Source organism: Aythya marila (assembly GCF_965140915.1).
Source record: "Aythya marila genome assembly, chromosome: 1".
NCBI classification, from domain to species: domain Eukaryota; kingdom Metazoa; phylum Chordata; class Aves; order Anseriformes; family Anatidae; genus Aythya; species Aythya marila.
In genome coordinates, this window is record NC_139042.1 from 30,318,284 (window position 1) to 30,330,618 (window position 12,335).

The 12,335-nt window shown below is 47.2% G+C and overlaps 1 long non-coding RNA gene across 1 annotated transcript; it reads left to right on the plus strand.

Annotated features, from left to right (window-relative positions):
* The first annotated feature begins 2,504 nt into the window (after window positions 1-2,504).
* LOC309877453 lies at window positions 2,505-5,734 on the plus strand. The gene is made up of 3 exons (XR_014317362.1): window positions 2,505-2,722; window positions 3,751-3,819; window positions 5,291-5,734. It is a non-coding gene; the product is annotated as an uncharacterized lncRNA (long non-coding RNA).
* The last annotated feature ends 6,601 nt before the right edge of the window (window positions 5,735-12,335 follow it).

Genomic DNA, 12,335 nt, shown 5'->3' on the forward strand with positions numbered 1-12,335 from the left:
AGGCTTGCTGGGGATGATGCCTCCTGTGGATGCTTGCAGGCAGGTGGTACAGGAGATCAAGATCATGCCCTCTGAACCCTGATGCTTCAATTTTGTGCACACTTGTGAAGTGAATTGTACTGCTCTCAGCTAACTCCAGAATATCATCTCCGCTTAGTTTCTGGCAAGCAAGAGGTTTTGGGTTTACAAGATGGGCAAACTGGAACACAACAGGTTCTGTTTAAACATCAAGAAGCACTTTATTGTGCAGATGATTGAGTGTTGGCCTCGGCTGTCCAGAGGGGCTGTGGGGTCTCCTCCTTGGAGATCTTCAAAAGGCACGTGCACGGGGCCCTGGGCACCCTACACTGGGGGGCCTGCTGGAGCAGGGCTTGGGGACAGGGACCTCCAGAGCTCCCTGCCAGCCTCAGCCGTGCTGTGGTTCTGTGGTTCTGCGATTAACGAGTCCAGGGAGAAGCAAACCAAGTCAGAAAGCTGACAGAGTCCTCTGCTTGCTGGCTCTGAAGCTGGGAGCAGCTACTACCAAGCGGTGTCTGTGCATGGCGTGTTGTGTGTGCAATGCGTGTCAAGGCCTTTGGAGTTTGTGAGTGAGGACAGGGAAGGAACCAGGGGGGTTTTGCTCCACAAACAACTCAGTGGAAGAGCCCATGCTGTAAAATAAGGCTAAATGAAAAATTACAGGGTGAATTTGGCCTCATAATCACACACAGATAATTTGTTGCTTGAACAGAGTTGGCTGAATATAAACAAGCCTACAATGTACCTCATTAATTGGAGCTATTTTTCCAGCAAGCCCCATGGAAATATGAAGTGGTTTTGCTTTGCAGTTTGTGATAGAGCTTGCTATTAGATGCGCTCAGTTTAATTGTGGCCGTGCATCTCATTCTGGACGCTTTTGCAGCCACTGTGCAAAAATAGCTGAGGCCAGCAGAAGCCAGCCCCCCAGCCCAGGTGTGCTCCTCCTTTTGCTGCCTGCTGCTGGAGCAGATGGGTGTGCAGGGTGGACAGATGGCCCCGAGAGGCATTTTGGGACAAGTGGCTTTCTCCTTCCAGTAGCACCACATGGGGCAGGATGTCTCTGGTTTTTGACTGCATGGCAAGGCCCGATGCCCTGCATGACCTTCGTCCAGCTTGGGCTTTCCATCCGTAGTCGCAGTGACAGACCCCTACATCTCTGCACAGGCGTACTGCCTAATATTAATCATATCTGACCGTTTTATGCACTAATCCCATGACCTCCCGACGATGAGATCATGCTGGGTTGCCATATATCAACCCCTCACATCAGCCTGTTGTTGACTTTGGCCATCGGGAGGCAGAACAATGAAACAAAAACATTTCCAACCTTGACACGCCGGGGCTTAAGACAGTAACTTAAAACATTTCCCCGTACCAGGGGGCACAAAGATTTCTCTTTAAATGTACTGTTTATTTTAATCCGCATGCCTCAGAGCGGGCAGAGACCTACGAGAGGGTAAAGGACAAAGCTGATTAGGAGCCAGAGGAGCTTGCCCAACTCAGAGATCTTTGTTTTGATCACAGGATAGAGTTGCCACATCCCCGGCCGTAAAAGGCTGCTACTTGGCACAACCAAAATAGACCTGCACAGCTATCGAATTTTTGGGTTTGTTGATCACAGTGTCGATCAGAAATCTGAATGTGAGCGATAAAGGGATCCCCTAGGCTTTTCGGAGCACTCCCATCTCGGTGCTGCATGTGGCCAAAAAGTGTGAAGAGGAATGTGAGTTTGGGAGCATGGAAACAGCCATCAAATGTTGTAGCACAAGCTGGCACCTCTGCTCTGCCCTTAGGGCCATGGATAGTGCTGTGAGAGGCACACCTGAAGCAGCTTCGGGATGTTAAGGAACCCGCGACAGAGGATGAATTTGTGGCCTTACGGACCGCAGTGCGAGGGGCAGCTCTCATTCATGAGGGAAGCAACAACGCAGAGATATCTGAGGGGGAAGGTGCCCAGAGGCCTTATCTGTACAAGTCAAAGGCACGCACAGCTCCGTGATGATCTGTGAACTCGGTGACACTTGGCAGTGGGAAGCCTCACCAGCTCCTAACCCAGTGTTGGCACGGCGCACCCGCTGAGTGGTCTCTTGACCAAGACCTTCCGACCGCTGTCGCTGCGCATGGGAGCAGCACGTCCTGGAGGACATCAGAGCGATCGCACAGCACATATTTTTCAAGGACACGCACTGTGATGACACGTGTCACCCAGTGTCATCTGCGCCTGCAAAAAAAATAAAAAAATACGGCCTTCAAGTGTAAACACTTGGCAGGAACAACAGCACAGGCTCAAATTTAGACAGGAATAATTTATGCTGCGCAGACCCCAGCTTGCTGGAAGGGGGCACGCACTCTGGAAGGCAGGGAGGAAAATGTGTTGCTAATTTTGCTAGACAACCTCTTCCCTCCTCTCGTTTTCATTCTGCAGTTGCCAGCCTCCCTGGTTTCTCTGAAAATAGAAACATCTGAAGTTTGGCCTTGTGTAACTTGTGCTGGGGGCCTGCGGGGAGGAGGAAAGGATGAGTCCCCTCTGTGTGGTGGGTCGGTCAGCATCTTGCAGAAGCTCTGCTGGCGATTGCACCTCATCTTGCCACCTGCCTCCAGCATCCTGCCTCCTTCCCGTTCCCCTTCTCCTGCCCCAGCTTTGGGCCAGTTTGAGGACTTCCCTGCCATCGTCCCACCATCCCACGACGCTGCTGTCAGCAAGGTGTGGAGCTGTTGGTGACCACCACGGAGGGGGGACTTCATGCTACGTGGGACTGGGCAATGCTGGGGCACCTGCAGCCCGAGGAGAAGCTGGAAGCGACGGGACAGAGGGGTATTTCAGGGCGGTGGAAGCGTCTCAGCTCCGGCCGGGCTCTCCCTGCATTTCAATGAGCCCGTTATTGTTGCTGTTTGTTTGCAGTTAATCTCTCCACGCGGTATTAGCTTGGAGAGGCACGGCTCGGTCATGTTGCCATGCTACTGAGCTCAATGAGCTAGCCGCGAGGCGGGGCCAGGCTGTGCCTCCAAATAGTTCAAGTGCTTTCCAATCCCCGAGCGATGACCCGTGTAATGGCTGGGGTTCTCCTGAGTCCTCCCTCCCACCGGGAATCTCATTACTCCTCAGGGTGGATGAGAAAGTCGGTTTGATTTCTGATTTTCTGAAGGGAATACGTAGAGGGAACCTGCAGGAGGGCCCATGGGGCTTTTTCGCAGGGAGGGCTTATTTCCATCTTTATTTGGGGAAAATGCAGGGAACCCTCAGAGGTGTGGAGCCCTCAGTGGTGAAGCTATTTTGTCAGCACAGCCTTCCCTGGGGTGACACTGTGCAGTTGTGCATCACGGAGGAGCTCCAGCCCATGGGATCATCTCCCCCATGGTCACACTGCCCCATCCCAGTGTCCAGGGACACCCACAGGACAGCTCTCTGGAGGGGGCGGCCTGTCCCGTAGGTGATCTGGAGGCTGCTGTTTTTCGGAAGGGGTTGCAGTGCAGCCATGAGGTCATCAGGCTAAATTCTGTCCAAGCCACGTCCTATGTAATTTTCTAGTCCTTGTTGCCCTGCCAGCTTGCGAGTTGTCTGGTCTTCTGAAATCCTCAATTACAAAGCAATGGGAAATGTAACAGAGCATAGAAAATGCCAGCGAGCAGGACATAGGGATGAAAAAAAGTGAAGAAATGTTTCCTGGCAGAACCAGCACTCCGGAGATATGGGAAATTTCTCAATTCCTCTCTCTTTTTCTTGTTTGACAGACTGTTCCAAACCTCATTTTCGGTCTCTAGCTGAGAAGCCTGCGAAGGCCTTGGGAATGTCATCTCTTTGTGAGTATTGCTTCTCTGTTTGTTTTCTCATGGCTTTGTGACTAGTGCAGGGGAACAGGGGACGAATATTAAGGCCCAGCCCCAATTGCATTCCCACTGCCCAGCTGAGGCCGACCTCAGCTTTGCAAGAATTAACCAGGATCTCTACAGCCGCGGGAATGCTTGTGCGCTGGGATGGAGACCCGCAAAGCATTTAGATGTGCTAGGGCTGAAATGGCCAACAGGCTTCCACTTATAAGCCAAAGTGACAGTCAAAATTTCTAATTAGACAGACGTGACAATGCCTGAAGCATGTGACAAGCCCATCCCAGCTCTGCTCCGGGACTGTGCACCGCTGGAAAAACATAGTTTGGCCATCTGGCGCCTGGGAGATTAAGAAGTTGAAATTGGATTTTAATAATACATGGTACCGGCTGACACCGTGACTCGAAGGAAACCCTCTCTGCTTGCAGCCCCTGCTGAATCCCAAAGTGTGGAGGAAATCTGCTATTTCTTTTCAAAGGGGTGTCGAGCACTTCGCTGTAAGAAAAAAGGAAAAGAAAGAAAGAAAAAAAAACACCAACAACAATAAAAGCAAATGACTTGGGCTTGTCATTTCTGTTTTACAAAGGAAGTGGCAATTAGGTGACAGGTGTGTAAATTTCCCGGGAATACTGCTGAACACAAAATGCACTCTGATTCGGGTCTGTTCTTGGAAATCTTTTACCAATCCTTCTCCTACAAGGAAACTGTCAGACTAAACCCATTATTTCCTCCTGAGATTTGAAAAGTTGTGCTTTTTTATTTTTTTCCCCTCATTTGTTTCCCCAGAGAAACTGAAAGGTTTTAAGATTGAAAACATAATGATGGCTCTTGAAAGAAACCGACTTTTAAAATTAGAGACTTACAAAGAGACAGGAGAGATGAATGATCGTAGCTAGCAAGGTTTGCCACTCCCTCCAGGCTTTGTGGTATTCCAGCCCCAAGCGGCTGTAAATCATTCCCATGGCTGACCCGTGCAGAGCTTTGTCTGCGGGCCCCAGCACGGCGCGCATGGCTTGCACGGCTCTGGAGTCACCGTGGGTAAAGGCTTTAAGTCCTGAACAGCCAGGGTAAATTATTAATCGGGTGTGCTGTTTAACTAACTACCATATGATCTTCACCTCCCAAACCGGAGCCGGTTTGGGGGTGTTTCTGGGGATGAAAAAACATCTGGACGCAGTCATGAGAGTTTCTCCACGGCTTTTATTGAGCATTAATTCAAGGCTAAACGTATTGCTCTGCCCATCTCTGTGCTCTGTACCTGTTGCAGCTTGGATTGCAGAGACCACAGGTGTGCATGTGGGTTGAGGAGGTCTCACCACAGCTCCCAGCAGGGGCAGGAACCATGGCCAGCCACCACCACCTTCTGCGAGCTGAGATCCTCTAACAGTGTTTGGGACAGGACAGACCTGGTCTGAAGTCTGAGCAATCACATTTCTCTGCCTTATAGGAGAGATGGAGGCCCGCGAGCTGTGGAGTAAGGACAGGGTTGTTAGACCACAGAGGGAGCTGCAGGTGGCCATCCCCAGTACAGATGTATGGCTCATCCCATCTTCACTGGTTGGACCTTGACACCAAACATATGAGAGGCAACATGACAGTCAAAAGCTTCCTGGGAACATGGAGCAGAGAAGGATGGAGGACATCCACAACATGCCTTGCTCATGGCTTGCTTTTTTATTTTTTTTTTTGAGGTGAGAAGAAATATTTTCCTTCTTTCAGATTTTTTTTTTTCCCCTTGAGCTCTTAACCTCAGCAATGATTGATATATGCATATTTTAAGTGCATCAGTCAGCTTTTCAATCAGCTGTGCATGAAGCCTGAGATGACAGCTCTTTCTGCTATGGCTGGTATGTGTAATTGGAGTCAGCTTTGGCTTTCCTTTTTATCTGACAATGAAGAGGTGAAATAATTCACTACATATTCAACTTTACGAGGGCTCAAAGGCTACATCACTGCGGCTGCAGGGTGCACTGGCTGCATGGTGTCCTCACAGGTGTTTATGAAAAGGGGTAAAAGGGAGCATTAGATTTAGGAATGATCAAATTGGTAAGGACAGTATCATCATGCCTTTTTGAAAGAAGAATCAATAGTGTATTATGTACACAGGAGTGTCTTGTGTAAAGCGTGTAATGGCCTTAGACTACAGCAGAGGAAATAAAGGTTAGGTGTTAGGAAAAGCTGTCTGCAGGGAAGGATAATGAGGTATTGGAACAGGCTGCCTTGGAAATGTGCGGGATCTTCATTGCCACAGATTTTTAAGAGCACTTGAGAAGGGCATTCACCAGAAATGTCCTTCCATGGACAAAAGGACATTTTCCATAATTCCTTAAATTATTGCAGAAAACATACAGACTTCAATTTTCCAAGGCAAGATGGCAAGGTGATAGTTGGGTATAAACAGCACCTTTTGTAAGGCAGACTGATTTATCTTTGAAAAAGTACAAAAAATTCAGGGTCAGAGTTCCTTCTTTGGGTGCGAAGTGGAAGCTGCTTACTTCTGAGCTGGGAGACCTCACAGTTACCTTCCAAAGACAGACTGATGAACGTGAGTTTGCAGCTTTCCCAGGCAGCAAGACAGACAGATTTATTGTTGATAACATTTTATGGTACATTACAGCCCTCCTCAACTTTATATTCCAAGGGACATAAAGAAATTATCTGCTTCCCAGAACATTAGCTGTTGCCTTCCTCCTGCTAAAATCTGTTCTTCTCCACCAGTACCAGCTACATTGTCTATCAGAGGTGGTCTCTCTGCTGTGGTATCCAGCACAGGCAGATCTGAAGTTAGGGAAGAACCACCTCCACTGCATTTTTACATTAAATATCCTGGTCCCCTCAAGCCAGGAGTCCAGCTTTATGCCCTGATCTCTCCAAAACTGCCTGCAGTTGCAGGGCATCCGCCTGCTCTACAGGGAGAGGGCTTCTGGTTGTGGTGGTTTCACCCTGACAGCCACATCCACCTGCTCCACTGGGGGCTCCTCCGCCCATGGGGGGGCTGCAGCGTGGAGATCTGCTCCATGTGGGACCCATGGGCTGCAGGGGGACAGCCTGCTCCACCAGGGGCCTCTCCACAGGCCGCAGGGGAACTGCTGCTGCCTGCCTGGAGCACCTCCTGCCCTCCTGCTGCACTGCCCTGGGGTCTGTCTGCAGGGCTGGGTCTCTCTCAGCTCTCACCCACAGCTTTCTCAGGCAACCTTCTCCAATTCTTCCTCATCTTCAGTTTTAGAAAGCCTTACACGCCCTAATGTCTACCTCCTCACTTCTACCATTAGGTAATACTGTTTTAGACCTGTCTGCCCTCCTCTGACCTTTCCCTGCTTGGCTTGCCTGTCATACAGATCCTATTTGTAGTACCATTACCCAAAACAGGTGGTTCAGTTCCACTGAGGGCTTTCAGAGATCATGCAGCAGAGCAGAGCACAATTATCTCATGTTTTCACAATGGGACACTTGTGTTTATATATCCAGTATGAGACTTACATTTTTTATTTATTTTTCTATTTTTTTTTTTTCACAGTGACAAAGTACCACTGAATAATGCTCAGCTCATAGTCCACTTCCCCAGAACTGCTCCTGACCTGGTAATTGCCCGGTTTGATTTTGTGAAGTTTGCTTCTGCTGTGCAATGCAGAACTTTGCATTTAACTAGTCACAGATGAGTCATGTTGGTTTTCAGGGGATTTCCTCAGCATGTATATTTTTAATTCTTAATCTATGCACTAATTTACACTCAGTCTCTTTCAGCTTCACGTCACCAGCATGCGTCCCTTTTGTTCCATTGCAAGTTTTTATTGAAAATGTGGATTGGGACGGACTACACGGACCACTGCCTGTATGCCCTTTCAGTATGACTGTGAGATGAGACCATGGCCATGCGAACTCTCCAGTGGTAATTTTTCTAGCCTCTCTTGTAACCACATTTTACAATTTAATCTAGACTGTGCTTTCCTCGGTTTGAAAAATCAAGATGTGTGACACTTACCAATTCTCCCATTATCCTGTAACAAATTTAGATCGGTCTGACATATCTCAATGCAATTAGATTGGTTTGGTGCATGCTGGCTGTTATTAATCACCTTATTTTCTTTCAAGCGCTTACAAAATTGTTTGTGATTTGTTCCAGGCGTGTTCATGGACGTGAAGCAGAGTTACATGAGCTACCTGACCTGAGTTAATTCTGGAATCCCCAGGTCGATCGAACCAGCGCAGGTTTTGCCAAAAGTACCATGGGAAAAGATATGCTTTAGCTGCTGCATATTTTGAATTTTCTATGTGCCATAAAATAATGTGATCCTTGACATTTAATTAAAGCAATTATCTTTCCCATCCATGCAGAAATATGCCATTAATGTTTTGCAGGTGAAATAGGGCTGGACGCTGTTTAATATGAAACACTCGAGCAGTTCTGGTGGCAAAGCTGCAGTCGCCTCCGTGTTTACTTAGACAAAACTAACCCTGACTTGCTCTCTGTGGGGCTCCTTGAGATCACATGGAGAGGAGATCTCCAGGCATCTTGCAAAACAGGGGAATGTTCGGTGCTGTGGGGGATAGGCAGAACATGAAGCTTTTGGTTAGGGTTGATCAGGGTTTGGGTGTCCGGTGCCATGGTTCAGGCTCAGAACTTTGCCTGTTTACCTTGCACGCAGTAGCTGTGTATTTCTGAGGCACTGCAGTCATCCATAAAGAAGGAGAAATAATTATATGTCTGGATTAATATTGTAAACAGGGGGACCCACACATGTTTTTGGGTGTGTGGGAAAGGAAGAACCTGTTGGGTGTATCCTACATATCTGTGATGCACTGATGGGGGCTGGAAAAAAATAGTCCTGCCCTTTGTGCCACTTTCACCATTACCCTTTTTGCTGATATCAGCGTGGGTCCTGAGTCTATGAGCATGGTAGGAAATATTCAGGGTAAGTAAATCCCTCCTCAGCTTCAATTCTCCTCCAATTTGCACATTGCTCCTCATACTGCACTTGCAAACAACCGGTGTGCTTTAGCTTTCCATTCCTGATGTATTCCCACTCAAAGTCTAGGAGCTCTTACTTTATTTACATTTTTTTTTTTTAATCCTACTACATGGTGTGTTTATTCCTGTGTATTTTTCTCTGAAGATCTCTGTAACGATGACATGAAAGGCTCTGTGCAGCTCCAGCCATGACAGGTGCAATCAGCTGCTGCCGAAGTTATGCGAGGCAGCTAAAAATAAGTAAAACTGCCAAGTTCTGGGGCGAATCCAGTTTCTTGTTATCTACTATGGCCACAAAGGAGGATGGGGCTGGGGGGGCTGGTGGCAGGGCTCTTCCCCTTGACATTCATGGGCTGGGCTGGTGTTTCCCAAGGCAGCTCTGCTTCCTGCTGTGCCAAATGCCAGGTTTTGACAACGTCCTCTCAGTGTGCTTGCCTCTGTACAAGCCTTCTGGTTATAACCTCGAGGACGTGCATGGGTCACACCTTAACTATGAAAACAGCCCTGTTCCCACATAAGAGGCTCCAGAATACGAGCACGTAGGAGCTCTCCTTCCTTTCAAGCTGCTCTGGTTTCGATCAAAAAATAAATAAATAAATTTAAAAGAAAAACTAGAGGGGAGTGTTGAATTTCCAAGCACCCTTTCTGCAGAGGCTTTCCTAGAAGCAGAGGTGCTGCATGCAGTGGTCCCTTCTCCTCCAGCTCCAGAGAGGAGGCACATGGCCCATGAAAAGGGCACACGGCGTTGGCTTAACCTGGCCTTTCACTGGGTAATTTCCCTGACTCTTCTCACATCCTCAGGGAACGTCTGCTTTTCATAACCACATTACAGGGTTTTCTGACTCTACTTTTTTTTTTTTTTAACCATGTCAAATATTTTAGATCAGGCTTATGCAAAAGACTAAGTAATGTGGTCATATTTCGCCAAAAATGATTATTCTTAAGGGGTAATTCAACTAATGAAAGTTTAATTGTATTTCAGAGAACTGTAGGCCATTGTAGCATGTTATTTTTGTACCTCGCAGCTTGTGCTATTAAAAGATTGCAGCCGATAGTGAATGATATGGGAGGATGCCAACTGGATTCAGAGTGTTTAATCAGGTTACATGGGCTCTGAAATCCTTTCATTGGTTAGTTATAAAGTTTCCTATTAATTTTAGAGCATTTCTGCTCACTTTTGAGGACTCTAATAGGATTAGCTTGAGAGCTCAGAAATTATTTGGGGAGGAAAAGGTATTTGATGCTACTGTCCTCAGTCTGTTTTGCTCTAGCCTTTTTCTTTTAATGAAGTTTCAACTTGCATAATGTTGGGATAGGTGATGAATATGTTTTGAAAACATGTGAGAGCACATCTTTTTAAATGCTACTGTCCTCCTGTCTGAAACCACCTGTCTTTACAGAAGTGAAAGGCTTGAGTCCATTTTCGTTTTCAGCCTGTTGTGTGGCTTTTACATTTCGAAGATGCTTTGCCTGCTTGTGTTTTTCAATAAAAAGCCTGCAGGGGCAAAAGGCTTAAAAATATGAGTTAAAAATTGTCTCCTTCCACCCATCGATACCCTTAAAAATCAAGCAGAAGATACCACCTGGGTGGAAGAAAACAGCTTCTGATAATGGGTATCACAAGCAGAAAAAGGAATAAATGACCAGTGCTTAAGGGAAGCTCAACTGAGCCCACATTATGGGAAAAAAATGCCTATCAGAAAGGACATCAGATAACGGAGTACTTTGCCTAGCGAGGTAATTATGATCCAAACAGCCAATGTATTCAAGGCAAGATTAGATAAACTCTCTGGAAGCCTAATGAAAACAAGAAAGTCAATGACATTTTGGAGATGGGACAGATGGATACACCAAATAAGGGTATCTGGGACCCTATTCCCAGGCATCTGGGCTTTATTTCATGGTGAGTCCTGCCTCTGAGCCTGGTTGCTTGCTTCTGATCGGCTTTGGGTGTATCTGGTGCCTGTGCTGGTGCCAGCCCCAGCTGGTGCCTGCAGACATGATTTTTTTTTCTTTTCTTTCTCTTTACACAGAAAAGGGAACTTCTGCTGTGTTTAAAGAGCAGAGGTGGGAAGAAAACCCCACTGACAGCATACGCCTTATGACAGCACTAGCATATTCATTGTGGAAGTGATGGGCGGCTAATAATGTCAGTGCAGGAAAAATCCCAGACCTTGTTTTGTGTGAGTGAGTGTGTGTCTGTGAAAAGCCCTCAGAAGGGGCTGCTGAAACAATCCGGGCAGTACATACATGTACATATTTAATAAAAAGTTGAGGTGGGGAGAAAGGAAGAAGATAGATTGGCGCCAGCTGGAAGTGAATTCAATTTGGCATTTCAAAATAACACAAATATTCCTTTCCCATTCATTTGATCTGGCATGTAACATCAGCGCTGCTGCCACATCATCACTCAGAGTTAGCATGCTGGAAAGGAAACCCCAGCAGCGACTGAATTGCTGCTCCAGCAATTCTGCCTCCCCCAGAAGAGGATGCTACGGTGGGACAGTGCAGCAGACACAGAAGTGCTGGGAAGGATGCTCCAAGCAGCAAGTATCTGGATTGCTCTCCATATCCAGGGCAGAAGACGGATGGGGGGGTTCCCAGAATAACCCCACTGTATTTTGCAGTTTGCAGGAGCAAATATCACAATGGGAGGGATAGCTTTGGCTGGGATAAAAGGGAGGTGATGGCAATGGTGTAGGCTTTCCTATGTAAATAGGAAATCTTGCATGATTTGAGTCAGCTGTCATTCAATCTAACCTCTGTTTAGGGGTAAGTGTTCTAAGTTTGAGCTTCCCATGCACACAAGGTGAGAGAAATCTTTGCAGTATGCATGGCACAGCTCTGTTGGATGGTCCCAGTGTGCAACAGGAGGAATGAACCTTTTACAGCCTGACCCTCACAGAACACAGATCTCCACACCAAGGCCAGTGCTGTCCTCTCAGCTGCTCAGATATCCCCCTCTGCCATGTCTGACACTGCTTTCCCAAAAACAAGCCACACCAAAGTCAGCGCATCACTTTAAGAAACTGCAGGGACTTAGCAAGGGAATGCTCCAGATCTACTTGGCCAAGCAACAGAGGGACACAGGGGAAGAAGAGGGACCAAAAAAGAATTGGGAAAAGTGAAGAGATCTCCATGGTTGATGTCAAGAGAAAGCTGCTGTAACTCAAGCTGAGTTGGAGTTTGCAAAGAGAGAATCAGCAAGTCCTTTCAGTGGTGTAACTAGAAAGGAGACAAGAGGTGAGTGTGAAGGCAGTGAGGGAAGAGACAGATACTAGAAACACTCAGGTAGGGCATCAAGCCAAAAAAAAAAAAAAAAAAAACACACCATAATTCAGTTTTCTATAAAATGTTAAATATTCTGGGTAAAACTATGGAAACCGTTAGGAATTAGGGCATGAAAAATCCAGGGGCCATGCCACAGGTGAAAACAAAGCAGTGTGGTCAATGCACCTTACCATGCAGGCAAGATCATCTCCATCCCAGGACCTCTCAAGGTTCACCCAGCAGGCTACATGAA